Here is a 16,814-nt window from a genome sequence, read left to right on the forward strand (position 1 = left end):
AAATCCAAATCACATCGCATCACATTTGACACCAGCCCCATTACTGTATAATGACACCTTGTGACAGTAATCTTATTACTGCATAATAACACATTTTGACACCAGCCCCATAACTGCATAATGACATTTTTTGACACCAGCCCCTTTAATCCATAAAGATGCCTTTTTGTCACCAGCCCCTTTACACTATAAAGATGCATTTTGACACCAGCCCCTTTACTGCATAATTATTCCTTTTGACACAATCTCCTTTACTGCATAATTATGCCTTTTGACCCCAGCCCCATCATTTCATAATGATGGCTTTTGACACCAGCCTCTTTACTGAATAATGACATTTTTTGACACCAACAATAATGCATAATGATACCTTATGATGCCTTTCATGACACATCTAATTAAGACACCCAATGCTACCAAAATTCAGTCATTGTACCCATAAGTATCACTTATATAATAGACAGAATGAATCCAGAAGTCCATATGAAGGAAATCGTTGGCTGAATCACAAGCACCTGCACATATCACTCATCTTCTGTATGTAATAAGATATCTACCATTTGTAAACATTTGCTCTGCATTTCGATTTTGAAGTCATTTTAAATTTTGATTAATACATTTGAATTTTTTAAATAATATACAAAGGGATATGTCATTCCTTCAACCAGTCCAGTTTATTGTTATCAATGTTTCACCAGAAATGAAGTGGAAGGAAAACTTAATACTTTAGAATAAATAGCTGCCAACCCTCACGATAATGGCGTGAATTTCACAACTTTTTCAGCGGTTCACGGATTCACGCCGCAAGCAAAACATTTACGAATTCTCCAATTCTCAATTATTGAAAATCTTTAATAAAATAACCGATTTACCCTTAAGCGCTAGTCGTGATATTGGCAGTTGCCAAAACGGACCGGTACTGCTGGTCGCGATATTATTAGAACTACAGCCGATTGGTATAGTTGGCCCTGTAACAAGCACTTTATCCTATTTTAATCTAGACGTATAAGAGTAGTTTTACAAATGCTTTTGAGAGAAGATGAGGCCTAACCAGAATTTTGCTCAGCACATGCGTCACCAACACTGATTTGAATTACCGTTCTGCATCGCATCTAAGATCTTGAAAATGACTTCACCACCAAGGGAAAAGAAATGTATTGCTCAAAAAGTGAAGTTTAATTTGGAATATACCAAAAATGGGCCGTGTATTCAGCCATCAAACATTGATATACATCATGTTTTTTGCAGAGTGTGCCACAAATTTTAGTATCAGGCATGTAGGCAGAGACGGTGCGAGGAAGCACATCGGTCAGAAAAAGCACGTAGAGGTTGGGAAAATTAAGAATTCGCAGTTTATTTTCAGCTCTGGAATATTTTAAGACATCGACAGAAGACCTGCAAGCTACCAACGCTGAAGCATTGTTTGTGAATTTTCTTGTTGAACACAATCTACCTTTATCAACTGAAGACCATGCTAAACCTTTGTTCCGACAAATGTTCCCGGACTCGAAGATCGCTTCCAAATTTTCCTGTGGAAGAACTAAAAGTGCTGCACTATTTAAAGCAATATCGGAGAACGCCACAGAAAACGTGGTCACCATGATCAACCAGCAGGCAAGAAGCCTGAACTGTTTTCAAAGCAAATTTACAATCAAGCAATTGAGGAAGCTCAAGTCTGCCATTTTATCATGTCTTGGTAAATAACCACAAGAACAAGTGAAGTTTATGAATACCATAATAAATAGAAATGCAGATATATTTCTGCATATATGTAGTGTTTTAGTTTTATATTGCGATCTTGATATAGTGTAGTATTGACGGTCAGAGTGGATGGAGTTATTGTCATGGTTTTTTTCACTAATTCATGTCCAAATTCACTAATTTGTATCCCTATTTTCACTAATTGCGAGCCTGGAAGGTAAGTTGGCAGCTATGTAATAATAAAATCACTTTAAACTCTCACACTGCAGACGTCATCGCGATATTAATTGAATTTGTTTTAAAGCTGCATTAAAAATCAGAAAAACACAAACACTCATCATGACTGAAAATTATTTAATGATGTTTCTTCCATGTGTCAGTAATGATGATATTTGTCGTCATTATTTTCTCATATTAAAATGTTTAATATTTCCCAATAAGCAGAGTTTCTGATATACCAGGTAAGTCATATAATAACTGCCTGTCTTAATTTCTGTATTAATTTACAAAATGGCATTGTGAATTGTAATGTACATATACATTCTTTGTTCCTTTCATCACTTCTTTGTAGTGTGATTTTCAGAAAATGAATATTGTGAGTATGTCATGGTTTATATACATGGGTGAAGCAATACACCTGTGCCACATATTGATATGATTCATGATGCACAGCCAACAGTATGATACATTATCAATATACATGTCAACTTGATAATCATTTCACCTTTATAAGGTTTGTCAGTTGTAGGTGGTGCCCTTTTATGTGTTTTGAAATATTTGAAATATTGGTTATGTTTCCAGTCTGCATATTACAGACTGACATAGGAATTGCATCTATTTATATTCCATTCTCATCCATGACAATATTACAAAACTACTTTCAATCAGACTGGTTGTTAGTTGTCATTGTTAATTCTTTCTTTTTTAATATAGATTACTCGTGTGAGTGGAATGTTGCTTATCCTTTATTTTGACAAGAACATCAAAATTTAGTTTCCAAATGTCAGTCCTTTGGTTGAAAAATACTTAAACCAGTATGTTGTGTATGGGTTGTAAAGCTTTCTGACAGGCATTTATAAAAAGGTATGTAAAGCTTTCTGACAGGCATTTATAAAATGGGTTGTAAAGCTTTCTGAGAGTCATTTATAAAATGGGTTGTAAAGCTTTATGCGAGACATTTATAAAATGGTATGTAAAGCTATCTGAGAGTCATTTATAAAATTGGTTGAAAACGTTTCTGAGAGTCATTTATAAAATGGGTTGTAAAGCTTTATGCGAGGCATTTATAATATGGGTTGTGGTGCTTTCTAAGAGGCATTACAGTCGACTCCGGTTAACTGCACAGCCTCGGGCCCGTCACAAGACTGTGCAGTTAAACGGAGTGTGCAGTTAACCGATGTACGGTACAGTACAGCTTTAAATCAGTAAGGCACGAGTACATTTGAAAAATAACGTATAAAGATGATTAGAATCCACTCTTTCAACGTTTACTTAAATAAAACAAGAGTCTACAATGAACAGCACTAACGTCATATTGTTAAATCAAACACAACGAAATTTACGATTTCCGAAAGAAATCGGCAATTGATGTCTGCACACAAGTTTTACTAATAAGTTGTTGAATTGCCGACTCTTTTGTAAAAAGGTTCAAACAACTCACATTCTCTCTGTTCCATGAATCATGCGTAAATTCTGGAGTGACTGAATAGCGACTTTAGATGAAACCTGGTCATCTACTGCGTCGTCGTCATCACTTCTTTCGCAATTTTCTTCTTGCTTTATCTCTGTAAGAGCTGCAACGATGGTTGAGTCGTTGATTTCACCTTCTGTCTGAAGACCGTCATCTATTGCAACATATTGTTCGAATTCTTTTACATTCATGCCGTGTGGCGTTTTGAATGGGGTTTGGCCGATATAGGTAGGGTCATCAAGTGACTCGTCATCAGAAGGCACCGAAAAACTGGCCCGCGTATAGCAGTTTGCTACGGTTGACTGTGTTACATTGCTCCAGGCATTTCTAATCATATGAAGTGCATCTAAAACTGTCAGCTTCCTTGTCTGGTTGGACGCTTTTTCTTCGGGAGACGATCCATGAATGTCTGACAGCAGTTTTCGAACAACAAGCGATCTATAGAACTTCTTGAAATTCGCTATAATTCCTTGATCCATTGGTTGAAACAGAGATGATGTGTTCGGAGGAAGGAAAACAATCTTAACATTTGACAGTTTGATGCCGTCGCCGTGAGCTGCACAATTGTCGCACAGCATAGGGATGCTTCTCTTTTGCAAACGCATTTGATTGTCAACGCGCTTCAACCATCTCTTCCAAATTTCTGTCGTCATCCAGGCGTTTGTGTTTGCCTCGTACTGTACTGGCAGCTATTTCAAATTCTTAAAATGTCGAGGGGATTTATTTTTGCCAATCACCAAGGCATCCAATTTTTCACTACCATCCATATTGCATGCAAGCAATATTGTCAAACGATCTGTGGCAATCTTACATCCAGGTACTTCTGCTTCTATGAAAGACAAAGACCCATCAGGTAACGCCCGCCAGTACAACCCAGTTGCATCGCCATTAAAGATGTCTTTTGGTTCGTAGTCTTTAAGGATTTCGGGTAGAACATCAATTACCCATCGTTCAGCTCCAAAGTCGTCTGCATCCTGTTTTTCGTCGTGTTGTCGTTTAAACTGAATTCCGTTGCGTATTTTCCATCTTTCCATCCATTCATTTGTTGGTTTGAAATCATGCAAACCCGAGCCATTTGCCAACTGATTAGCTTTTTCAAGCAACAGTGGTCCACTAATCGGAATCTGTCGACTGCGAGCTTGAGTGAACCATTGTAACAGTGCTTCTTCAACTTCTTCGGACTTGCCACCTCGTTTGCGCTTCTGAGAAGGATTGCTGTTATTTTGCCAGTCTTCAATGATCTTAACCTTGTTCTTGAGGATTCGCGAAATCACACTGTGACTAACATCGAACTCAAGTGCAACAAAGGCCTGACTTCTGTTGTTCTCAATGCATTTTATGACCTCAAACCTCTGAGCTAACGTCAGGGATTTACACTTGCGACTAGTCATTTTAAACTGTAAAATAAACGCTCATAAATTCAAGATTGAACTTCCGATGATTACCCCCTGGTTCAAATCACGGTTTAGAGTAAGGTTTCCCATGCTGTAATATGATTGTTCCCACGCTGTTGCTCCCTGGTGGGCGGGAATATACATGTCTCTACCGCCTATGGCGTCCTTTACATGTCAATCATTTACAAAGTCGCATTTAACGGCTTAATTGTCGGCTTATTTGAAGCGCTACAGCAGTGGATTGGCAATAACTGATCCTGACTATACATTGTGCAGTTAACCGGAGTAAAATTGTAATGAATAATGTACCACGGGCAGAACATTTATCGTGCTATTATCTGGAGTGTGCATTTAAGCGAAGTGCAGTTATCCAAAGTTTGTTCCCATTGAAAAGCATTGGGAAAAAACGGGACCGGCGTGACTACGTGCAGTTATCCGGAGTGTGCAGTTAACCGATGTGCAGTTAAGTGGAGTTGACTAATAAAATGGTATGTAAAGCTTTCTGAGAGTCATTTATAAAATGGTATGTAAAGCTTTATGCGAGGCATTTATAAAATGGTATGTAAAGCTTTATGCGAGCCATTTATAAAATGGGTTGTAAAGCTTTCTGAGAGTCATTTATAAAATGGTATGTAAAGCTTTATTCGAGTCATTTATAAAATGGTATGTAAAGCTTTCTAAAAGTCATTTATAAAATGGTATGTAAAGCTTGATTCGAGTCATTTATAAAATGGTATGTAAAGCTTTCTGAGAGTCATTTATAAAATGGTATGTAAAGCTTTCTGAGAGTCATTTATAAAATGGTATGTAAAGCTTTCTGAGAGTCATTTATAAAATGGTATGTAAAGCTTTCTGAGAGTCATTTATAAAATGGTATGTAAAGCCTTCTGAGAGTCATTTATAAAATGGTATGTAAAGATTTCTGAGAGTCATTTATAAAATGGTATGTAAAGCTTTCTGAGAGTCATTTATAAAATGGTATGTAAAGCTTTCTGAGAGTCATTTATAAAATGGTATGTAAAGCTTTCTGAGAGTCATTTATAAAATGGGTTGTAAAGCTTTCTGAGAGGCATTTAGAACTTGGGTTGTAACACTTTCTGACGGGCATCTATAAAATGGGTTGTAAAGCTATCTGAGAGTCATTTATAAAATGGTATGTAAAGCTTTATGCGAGCCATTTATAAAATGGGTTGTAAAGCTTTCTGAGAGTCATTTATAAAATGGTATGTAAAGCTTTCTGAGAGTCATTTATAAAATGGTATGTAAAGCTTTCTGAGAGTCATTTATAAAATGGTATGTAAAACTTTCTGAGAGTCATTTATCAAATGGGTTGTAAAGCTTTCTGAGAGGCATTTAGCACTTGGGTTGTAACACTTTCTGACGGGCATTTATAAAATGGGTTGTAAAGCTTTCTGACAGGCATTTATAAAATGGTATGTAAAGCTTTATGCGAGTCATTTATAAAATGGGTTGTAAAACTTTCTGATAGTCATTTATAAAATGGTATGTAAAGCTTTCTGTGAGTCATTTATAAAATGGTATGTAAAGCTTTCTGAGAGCCATTTATAAAATGGTATGCAAAGCTTTCTGAGAGTCATTTATAAAATGGGTTGTAAAGCTTTCTGAGAGGCATTTAGCACTTGGGTTGTAACACTTTCTGACGGGCATTTATAAAATGGGTTGTAAAGCTATCTGAGAGTCATTTATAAAATGGGTTGTAAAGCTATCTGAGAGTCATTTATAAAATTGGTTGAAAAGGTTTCTGAGAAACATTTATAAAATGGGTTGTAAAGTTTTCTGAGAGGCATTTAGAACTTGGGTTGTAACACTTACTGACAGGTTTAATAACATGGGTTGTAAAGCTTTCTGGGAGGCATTTAAAATTTGTATGGATATTTACAGTGATTGAATTCAGAGGCAGAAAGACCCAGAGATGTACATGTGGTCATTTATAAAAGTACATCAAATAAACAACTTTAGCTTTTGTTATTGTGTTCATTTCCGAATGTAGCAGAATAAGCAGTGCACGTGACCTCAGAATCAAGACTTGTTGAGACTTAGACAAAATGCCTTTCGTAAGTGGGTGACAAGTCAACTTCGCCTTATTGTGTGTACTTCCTAGATCAACCCATATGCATTTGTTATATTGTGTAGTTCCTAATTAAATCCATATACAATTGTTATCGTGTGTACTTTGTAGATCAAGCTATATACATTTGTTATCGTGTGTAGTTCTTAGATAAAGACATCTACTATAGTTCCTAGATCAAGCCATATATAATTGTTATCGAATGTACTTCCTAGATAATGCCATCTACAATTTTTTTATCGTGGGTAGTTCCTAAAGCAAGCCATATACAATTGGTGTTGTGTGTACTTCCTAGATCAAGCCACCACAATTTGATATCGTATGTAGTTATTAGATAAAGCCATCTTTTTGGTATCGTGTGTTCTTCCAAGATCAAGCCATATATAATCGTTATCGTGTGTCGTTCCTACATAGTGATCTACAGTGTGTTATCGTGTGTAGTTCCTAGACCAAGCCATATACAATTGTTATCGTGTGTACTTCTTAGATCAAGTCATATAAAATTGTTATCGTGTGTACTTCCTAGAAACGGCAAATACAGTTTGATATTGGGTGTACTTCTTAGATCATTGCATATACAACTGTCATCGTGTGTTCTTCCTAGATCAAGCCATATACAATTGTTATCGTGTGTAGTTCCTACATAGTCATCGACACTTTGTTATCGTTTGTAGTTCCTAGACAAAGCTATCTGCAAGTTGTTATCGTGTGCACTTCCTAAATCAAGCCATCTACAACTGTTATAGTGTGTACTTCCTAGATCACGCCATCTAAAATTGTTATCGTGTGTGGTTCCTGGATAAAGCCATCTATAATTTGTTATCTTATATCCTTCATAGATAAAGCCATATACAATTGTTATCGTGTGTAGTTCCTAGATCAAGCCATGTATACATATTATCATATGTAGTTCCTAGATCAAGCCATATACAATTGTTATAGTGTGTACTTCCTAGATCACGTCATCTACAATTTGTTATCGTATGTAGTTCCTAGATAGAGCCAGCTACAATTTGTTATTGAAAGTATTTCCTAGATCAAGCGATATACAACTGTTATCGTATTTAGTTCCTAGATCACGTCATATACAATTGTTATCCTGTGCACTTCCTAGATCAAGCCATATAGAATTGTTATCATGTGTACTCCCTAGATCCAGTCATGTACAATTTGATATCGTGTATATTTCCTAGATCACACTATTTACAATTGGCATCGTGTGTAGTTCAAAGATCAAGCCATATAAAAATGTAATCGTGTGTAGTTCCTAGAACAAGCGATATACAATTATTATCAATGTATGAATTCTTAGCACTTGCGTTTCTAATTTCTGGGTGCATTTGTTGTCCATGAAGTGAATATTTTGTGACATTTGTAATGTGTTGTATTAATTCAAAACGTCATCAATCATCACCATCTTTGGCAGGCCTCTTGTAGAAATAATTTCGTTTTATATTTCTGAGCTGTAAAACGAAACGCTCTCTCTCTCTCTCTCCCCCCCCCCCCCATCTATCCATTTCCTTAATTATGAAGCCATTTAATCTCGTTAATTTTATGCAGTCATTAGATCTCTGATATTGTGTTTTATTAGGTTTCTCCGTTCCTCTGTCAGTTTTTCTCCACTGCATTTGTAACATTTTAATTCTAACTATGCAAGCCATAAACCATTTGTGTGTATACTTTATTTTCAGTTACTACATAATGTCTAATGCAAGTTCTGATAAAATCATTTCAAAGGTACCGTGTTCCAATGAAACAACCGTATTGTCAATGCCTTGATATCTGTCAAAAGTTCAATGGATTTCACTTTATCTATGTTATGTAAAACATCTTCCGTTAAATGTAATATTTTGATTTAACAAAGTAATTTACAGATGCATTGAAAATGTATCATTCGAGAAACGTCAAAATGTCTCTTTGAGTCAACATTTATGCGCTTTTAATTACCTCGTATAATGTTCGAAATCACATGAACAAGATTACAGCTTTATTTTTATTTTTTCTGTGTGCATATTTTCTATCATTTATTGGTTGTTGTATTCGAATTAATTTCAAAGTCTCTTATCATTGTCTCTTTTAGTTTTTTCTGTGATATCATTTATCATAATTTAAAGGACATTTTCTAAAGTGCAATTGGAATCATCCATGTTAATCATTTTACTATATTTTGATTTCACAATGATATTTCACATATCACACCGCTTTAAATTTCTTTACACTATATTGCCACGTCTGTTACATTTCAAACTCTATTCGTTCTCTAACAAAACTTGACGTTTTCATGACTCTTCATACTTCCATATTGCTTCTTCTGTCTCTTTGAGATGTGTGTTATTGACAAACACTGTGTCTGCGGCAGAGGGATATTGTGCTTCCACCATCTCTCGAAGAGGTGTAACTTCGACGGATAGTGTCTGGGACACAGGCGAATTAAGTTTCATCCGCCTCTAGGTGAGCTGTGTCTTTGAAACTTAGTGACTGTGGCAGAGGTGAATTGTGCTTCCTCCGTCCCCATGAGAGGCATGTCTCTGACAAATAGTGTTTGGGACAGAGGAAGTGATTCGCCCGTCTCTAGATGAGGTGTGTGTTTCACATATAGCGGCTGGGGAATAGGTGTATTATTTTTCCTCCGTCTCAAGAAGTGTGTCATTGACAAATAATGACTGCGGCATAGGAGTATTTGCTTCTTTCGTCTCTTGTAGAGGTGTATCTTTGACAAAAAGTGTCTGGGACATAGGTGTATTGTGCTGCCTCTGTCTCTTTGGGAGGTGGATCTTTGCCACATAGTTTCTGGGGCTGAGGTGCATTGTGCCTCCTGCCAGGGGCGAAAAGGTAGAGGAAGTAACCCTGGATATATCCCCGGGGCCCGGACCCATAAGAGAGTCCAGGCCGAACACCACGTTTTAATTTTATAAAAGAAAGTTTTGTTTGAACAAGAACTAGGAGAGGCCTGGGTGTTTCTTACCCTAGGGCCCCCCGATCGCTCTCAACGGCCCTGCCTCCTGCGTATCTGAGAGAAGTGTGCCTTTGACACAGAATCTGACGCCGACATGTATTGTGCTTCCTCCCTTTCCAGGAGTGTGTCATTGAAAGATAGTGGCCGGTAAGAGGTTGTGATTTCCCCGATTCTAGAAGTGTGTCTTTAATTAACAGTGTCTGAGGCAGAAGTGTATTTTGGTTCCTCCTACTCTAGACGTGTATCTTTACACATAGTGTCAGAAGTATATTGTGCTTCTTCTTACTCTTGATGTGTGTCTTTACACATAGTGTCAGAAGTGTAGTGTTCTTCCTCCTACTCAGAAGTGTCTCTTTACACATAGTGTCAGAAGTGTAGTGTGCTTCCTCCTACTCAGAAGTATCTCTTTACACATAGAAGTGTAGTGTGCTTCCTCTTACTTTAGAAGTGTCTTTATACATAGTGTCAGAAGTGTATTTTGCTTCTTCCTACTCTAAAAGTGTGTCTTTACACATAACGTCAAAAGTGTATTGTGCTTCTTCCGTCTCTAGATGAGTTGTGTCTTTGACATATAATGTCTGTTGCAGAGGTGCATTATGCTTTCGTCTCTAGAAGTGTGTCTTTCACACATAGTGCCAGGGGCAAAATTGTGTTTTGCTTCCTCCATCTCTAGAAGTATGTCTTTGACAAATGGTTTCTGGAGCATATGTGTTTTGCTTCGTCTAGTTCTAGAAGTCTGTCTTTGACACATAATGTATCAGGCAGATGTGCTTTGTGCTGACTCATGACCTAGAAGTGAGTCTTTGACACATATTGTCAGAGGCTGGTGGTTATTGTGTTTCCTCCGTGTCTAGTAGAGGTGTGTCATTGACACAGTGTCTTGTGCAGACGTTGAGTGTGCTTCCTCCGTCTGTTGAAGTGCATTTTTGAAAACATAGTGTTGGGGACAGAGGTGTATTTTGCTTCCTCCGTCTCTAGGTGAGTTGTGTCTTTGACACATAGCGTCTGGAGCAGAATTTGTGTTGTGCTTCCTCCGTCGCTAGAAGTGTGTCTTTCACACTTAGTGCCTGCAGCAGTGGAGCAGAGGAGTAATATCCTACGTCCGTCTCTAGGAGAAGTGTGTCTTTGATTCACATTGTCTCGAATAGACGTGTATTGTTCTTCCATTTCTAGAAGCGGGTCTTTGGCACATACTCTTTTAGGCAAAGGGGTATTGTGCTTCCTCTGTCCCTAAGAGAAGTGTGTCTTTGACACAAAGCGTCTGGAGCAGAGGTGTATTGTGGATTCTCCGTTTCTAGAACTGTGTCTTTGACACATCCATGTCTAGAAACGTGTCTTTGACACATATTGTCTGGGACAGAGGTGTATTGTACATTCTCCGTTTCAAGAAGCTTGTCTTTGACTTATAGTGTCTGTAGCAAGTGTCTAATTTGCTTCATCCATCCTTAGGAGAAGTGAGTCTTTGACACATAGTGGCCTGACCATAGGTGTGTTGTTGTTCCTCCGTTTCCTTGGGAGGTTTGTCTTTGACATATTGTGTCTAGGGGAAGACGTGTATTGTGCTTCCTCCGTCTCTATTAGAGAAGTATCTTTCACACATAGTGTCTGGGGCAGAAGTATATTGTGCTTGCTCCGTCTCTTGGAGAGGGTTTCCACACTGTTTATACACAGCTTACACTATATCTATAGAACGTAGACTATGTATGTATGTATGTATGTATGTATGTATGTATGTATGTATGTATGCATGCATGCATGCATGCATGCATGCATGCATGCATGTATGTATGTATGTATGTATGTATGTATGTATGTATGTATGTATGTATGTATGCATGCATGCATGCATGCATGCATGCATGCATGCATGTATGTATGCATGCATGCATGCATGCATGCATGTATGTATGTATGTATGTATGTATATGTATATATATATACTTTGCCTAATTTGTATTCAGTTAGTTGACACCCGATGTTTGGTATTCATTACAATGCCTCGCTGTTTAGATAAATACGGTCTGGTATTCATTAAAATGCGTCGTGTTTTAAATAAATACCGTCTATGTTTATGACTGCTTCTTGCGTGGTATATTATTTTTCATTTATCAGTCACATAAACACACCCTTGTGTGTGCCTTAAATTTAAATATGTATGTGATTTTAGTGGTACATATTGATACACTTTTAATTTAACATATCGCATACGTTGGTAAAGGAAGCATTCTAGATATTTTAAAAAGCTAAAAAAAAAAAAATTAAAGTCTTTTTCCCAAAGTACTCATTTCTCAGTGTGACTTGTACTGAAATTTCCAGCAAACGTGCAAATGTGACAAGTAGTGAACGTTTATATACATCGTGAACATGACGTCACATTACAGTTATTTGCACAAAACAACATTGTTATTTTAAACTCTGTAGAGACTTGGTGTATGTATATGTGAGAGCTTGGTACTAAGAACAAGTTTGTACTGTGATATTTCGGAACGAACTGCGATACGTCCCATGGTATACCCAATTATATTAAGGACCAATAGTTTAATGTCCTGAGGACATAGCCTGACACTGTTTTGCTTAATTTGCCTCTGTCAACACTAAAATATCTTGCTTTGATTTATAGCTAAATAACATCATATTCTATCAAATTATTTTGTAAAAGATGATTTATCTTGAGATTAAAAAAAAGAAAATCTTTCAGCTGAAAAGAAAAGAAAATCACAACACTGCACACCCCCACCTCCAATTAAATGGTCAGTACCTTATACTAATTGAATCTGCTATGAGTATGTTTATTGTTTTATACGTTGTAACATAAAAGGTGTAACGAAAGTGGGAATAAAAGGTGTAACGAAAGTGTGAATAAAAGGTGTAACGAAAGTGGGACGATTAAGCTTTAAAGATAACTGATACTGTGAACGACGTCGTGTTGACATTAGAGAGCCTATTGATAAAAATAGGAAGTGTTGATACTGAAGCTGACACTTTTCTATCTACACCATTGATATAATAGGTAGGGAAACATTGAGTGGGATGCCAACACGCAAGCAAGATAGTTATTTGAGAGGTCGAGTAAACATAAAACACACTCAACAAACGAGAACATATTTAGTGGACTCAACAAACGATAACATGATTAACAGACTTGAGAAATTCCGTAAATTTCTCACAGAACTCTAATTTTAATTCGTAGGATGATTATCAGTATTACAAAGGAAAACATATACTTAGTACATTCACATACACTAGTAAATAATTAAAGGACAATATGTTTGGGGCGGAATCCGTTAATTTTTCCGAAACTTGGATTTGGCCCGAATGTGCTTCCTAATATTCCATATGGCCACCGCTTGGCCATTTGTGACACGTATCGGACATATGATTAAAGGATCACAAATATAATTATATTTGTAATATTTACCATTAATTAGTAACAGTTACAACCTTTGTGTAAAAAACGGTATACGGTTTAGGTCTGTTTTGTTATGAAGAATACATACACGCTTTTAATATCGTTAAAGTCGTAACAAGATTCTTCAGCGATATCCGTACATTCCTTAGTGACAGAAACTACCCACACGCCGGTAGAGTGAAACAGTACCGGGGTACGTAACACTGGGAAATAAAATACCGTGGTGAACCGGTACATTGGTAATACTGAGCACCTCTAGTATATATAATATTACACTTTTACCAGTGGAGAATCTGCCCTCCAGTAAATTGCCCGAGTGGGCCAGTCTGACAGTGAGAATGTAAAATAAATTGTACTGTTACAAAGAATGATTACATTACTTTAAAGATCTCAGACGACTACCGTCATCAGACACTGTGGTATTGGATCGCCTGATTATTAGGCAGATCTAAATATTTCGCCCTGTCCGACATTAAGCATAATAATGACAATAATAATAATAATAATAATAAAATTAATAATGACTTCGTATTGCACATGATCCTAAGAAGCTCTAAGCGCTTTACAACAATGGACAACATCTATATAATGATAAGATTACAAAAAACAAACACCATGAAATTAGAAAACAGAAAACACGCTGAAAATATTTAAGGTAAGGAAACATTATTAGGTCTTTAAGTCTGTTCTTGCAATAGGAATAGATGAGTTTTAAGAGCGTTCTTAAATCAGATCACTGTGTCTTTGTGTTAAAGTTCAGTGGGAAATTCGTTCCACGTTGCTGGTTACTAGTATGGAAAAGAGCGTTGTTCATATGACCACACACATATTTAAAAGAACTAATTTGGGTGTGATGATGCTATGCTGTGACGATTTAAATGTTTATTTGTTTCATTAGCGTTAATATTCATAACTGAAAGCTAATCGATACCTAAGGAGCTGAAAACATCAGTCCAGGGTCTGTCAAACCAATTTGTGAAATTGTCAAGCATTTGCGCAGTCTTTCGAACATGAACTTCCGTTCTCAAATTGTTTGTCTGCCAGTTATGTCATAAAACAATATAAAAATGACCACGATCATCACGCTGGTCTAATCTACGGATTCTTCTCTTAACCATGCCCTAGTTGAAAAAGCTAATAATTGATTATAAATGTCAGAAAGGATGGAAACTGCCACAGGTATAACTTTTCGAAACAAACAAAGACAATACCAATCCATGAAAATCTGTATAAAATCAGTCGACTCAGATGACTTGATATTATGAAGAACACAAACCAAAGGAATTATGGATGCAAAAGCCCAAGGGTGTGGTTTAGATATAACACATTCACTGACACAACTAACGAAACCTGGTGTGTTCCATCTAACATCTACCCACGAGGGCAGAAGCTCTGTTATTCTATATTGTTGGATTATTTTGCAAAAGGATTCACATTGTCATAACCAAGAGGAAAATGTCCGGAAACATCATTGATGAAAAGGGATATACTTTACAATTATCTAGTGTAATATTACGACAAATTTTAGCATAACCTTTTAACTGATTTGTTTTCCTATAAACTGTTAAGAAAACGGAATTCCTCTTAATAGACCAGATGGTATATGTGAAGAAAACAAATCATTTTCGTTATAGGAGTAGTATTCTTATCAAAATGTGATAATGTAATGATTAATGAACAACGGTCAAACAAAGCCAGAAATATAATAAAAATTTTAATTGTAAAACCAATAAAAAATATAATCATATGTTACACTTATTATCTTGTTATGTCTGCCCGTCATATCTGATATATATATATGGTACAGAAAAACAAACATACATATATTACAGACAAACTCAAACAACATACCTGTCTATATAATGAAGAATGTACTGATGTATTACGTCAATAATGAAAACGATGGTTTGAGTGAAACTAACGTACTGAGGTTAGATCAATGATTTTCATAAACCAAAGGATTTATCAAAATTCAAAGGCTTGGTAAATGATTGGATATTTGACACATCGGCTTTGAGGGCAGGCTGAAGTTACTGATATATTAAATATTAATTTACGTTTACGGACAGGAACAAGTCTTTGGTGTGAATATATGTGATTGAGGAAACGACGGGTCATTAGGTAAAATAATTGTCAGGTAAATAAGACACTGATTGCGACATCTCAGCAGAATGCTCAAAGTTCGAGAGCGTAGTGATATGGTCGGTAAATGAAACATGAACCAAGAGGGTAGGTCTATGTTGTTTGTTCTGTTTACGATTAAATTCATTTTATAGGTAAGGTCGCCACGAATTATTTGCTGGATAATACATACACAGAAGCGGTTTTCCATCTATTTTGTTGCTGTCGAAAAATAATAACCAAGATCAATACAGAAAAATGTCTCAAGGAACTAATTTGAATGTGCTGATGTTATGTTGTGACGTTTTAAATGATTTTATCTGCCATTCATCACAATGTCTATATCTGAAAGTGAGTTGACAAATGGAAAACTGAAAACTGAAAATCGATAAAAATTGGGAATTCAACAATCACATTTAGAAAGAAATATCTCATGAATCTCACTGTCTAGATATACATTGTTCATAAGAAGGAAGACTAGGAAGAGCCAGTCTACAGAACATTTAGAGATACAACATTAGTACAATGAAGGTTTATCTGTACTCGACACTAGTAGATGGAGGGTTATGAGTATATGTGTTTGAGAGAGCGATGCCAGAGAAATATACAGTAGACATGGAAATAGAACAACGGTAGTGGCAGCTCATTTGAGTGCTCAGAAGTCTAAATGTTTGTGACTTATCACGTTAAGTACGCATTAGTCATGAGCTCTGCTAGTAGTAGTAGTTGTTGTTGTTGTAAGGTTTAACGCCATTTTTCAGCACACGATAGGCTATACATGACGGCCAGTATTAATGGTGGAGGAAGAACCCAGGAAAACCCCCGGAAAGAACCACCGACCCACGAGAAGCTACTGGCAAGCTCTCTCACATACCTACATTGGCTGAATCCGAGACTAGTTTGTGTTGTAACGACATTGATTCACGGTTAAGGCAGACAAACTAGTGGAATGTTAATTTCTTTGGGGACATATATGAGACACAGAGAGGTCAGAAAGCAGAAAAGGAAAGGTAAAATCAATTACCACTAAATAATGCAGTTTCTGCAAAACCTTTTAATGAAATTTGGTAAAATCAGAACGTGGATAGTGACAAAAACCTTGCCATCGAATTACATTTGCCACATTCGCAAAATGTATTTATTTGTGTGTATTGTGCCATCCTAAGTTAGGGCATAGATGTTGATAATTTTAAAATTGAGATAATTTAAACTCTGTATAATCTCTATTGAAAAGTGAGTAACTATTATTGTGCTACGGATTTCAATAATGTATATGCAGATATGGTAAAGACAGATCATACCACAAATTCTTACAAAATAACAATCTAGTGAGTCCTAAACATTTTCTATTTTATATTCCAGAGAAAACGATGATTGATCATTTCCACGCATAGGTAACCTATGGAGTGTGCAGTTTACTTCATGTCACATTGCTGTCAACAAATACACTACAC

General features: G+C 36.5%; 1 protein-coding gene across 1 annotated transcript in view; it reads left to right on the forward strand.

Annotated features, from left to right (window-relative positions):
• The first annotated feature begins 5,050 nt into the window (after positions 1–5,050).
• Positions 5,051–16,814, forward strand: part of LOC149791362 (phospholipase A2-like) — a 94,980-nt gene continuing 83,216 nt past the window's right edge. The window contains exon 1 of the mRNA XM_089969184.1: positions 5,051–5,273. The gene's annotated coding sequence lies outside the window, so the exon portion shown is untranslated. The remainder of the gene's footprint in view (positions 5,274–16,814) is intronic.

The sequence above is a fragment of the Sinohyriopsis cumingii genome, chromosome 9 (genome assembly GCF_028554795.1).
Source record: "Sinohyriopsis cumingii isolate HCF-2022 chromosome 9, ASM2855479v2, whole genome shotgun sequence".
Taxonomy (NCBI): domain Eukaryota; kingdom Metazoa; phylum Mollusca; class Bivalvia; order Unionida; family Unionidae; genus Sinohyriopsis; species Sinohyriopsis cumingii.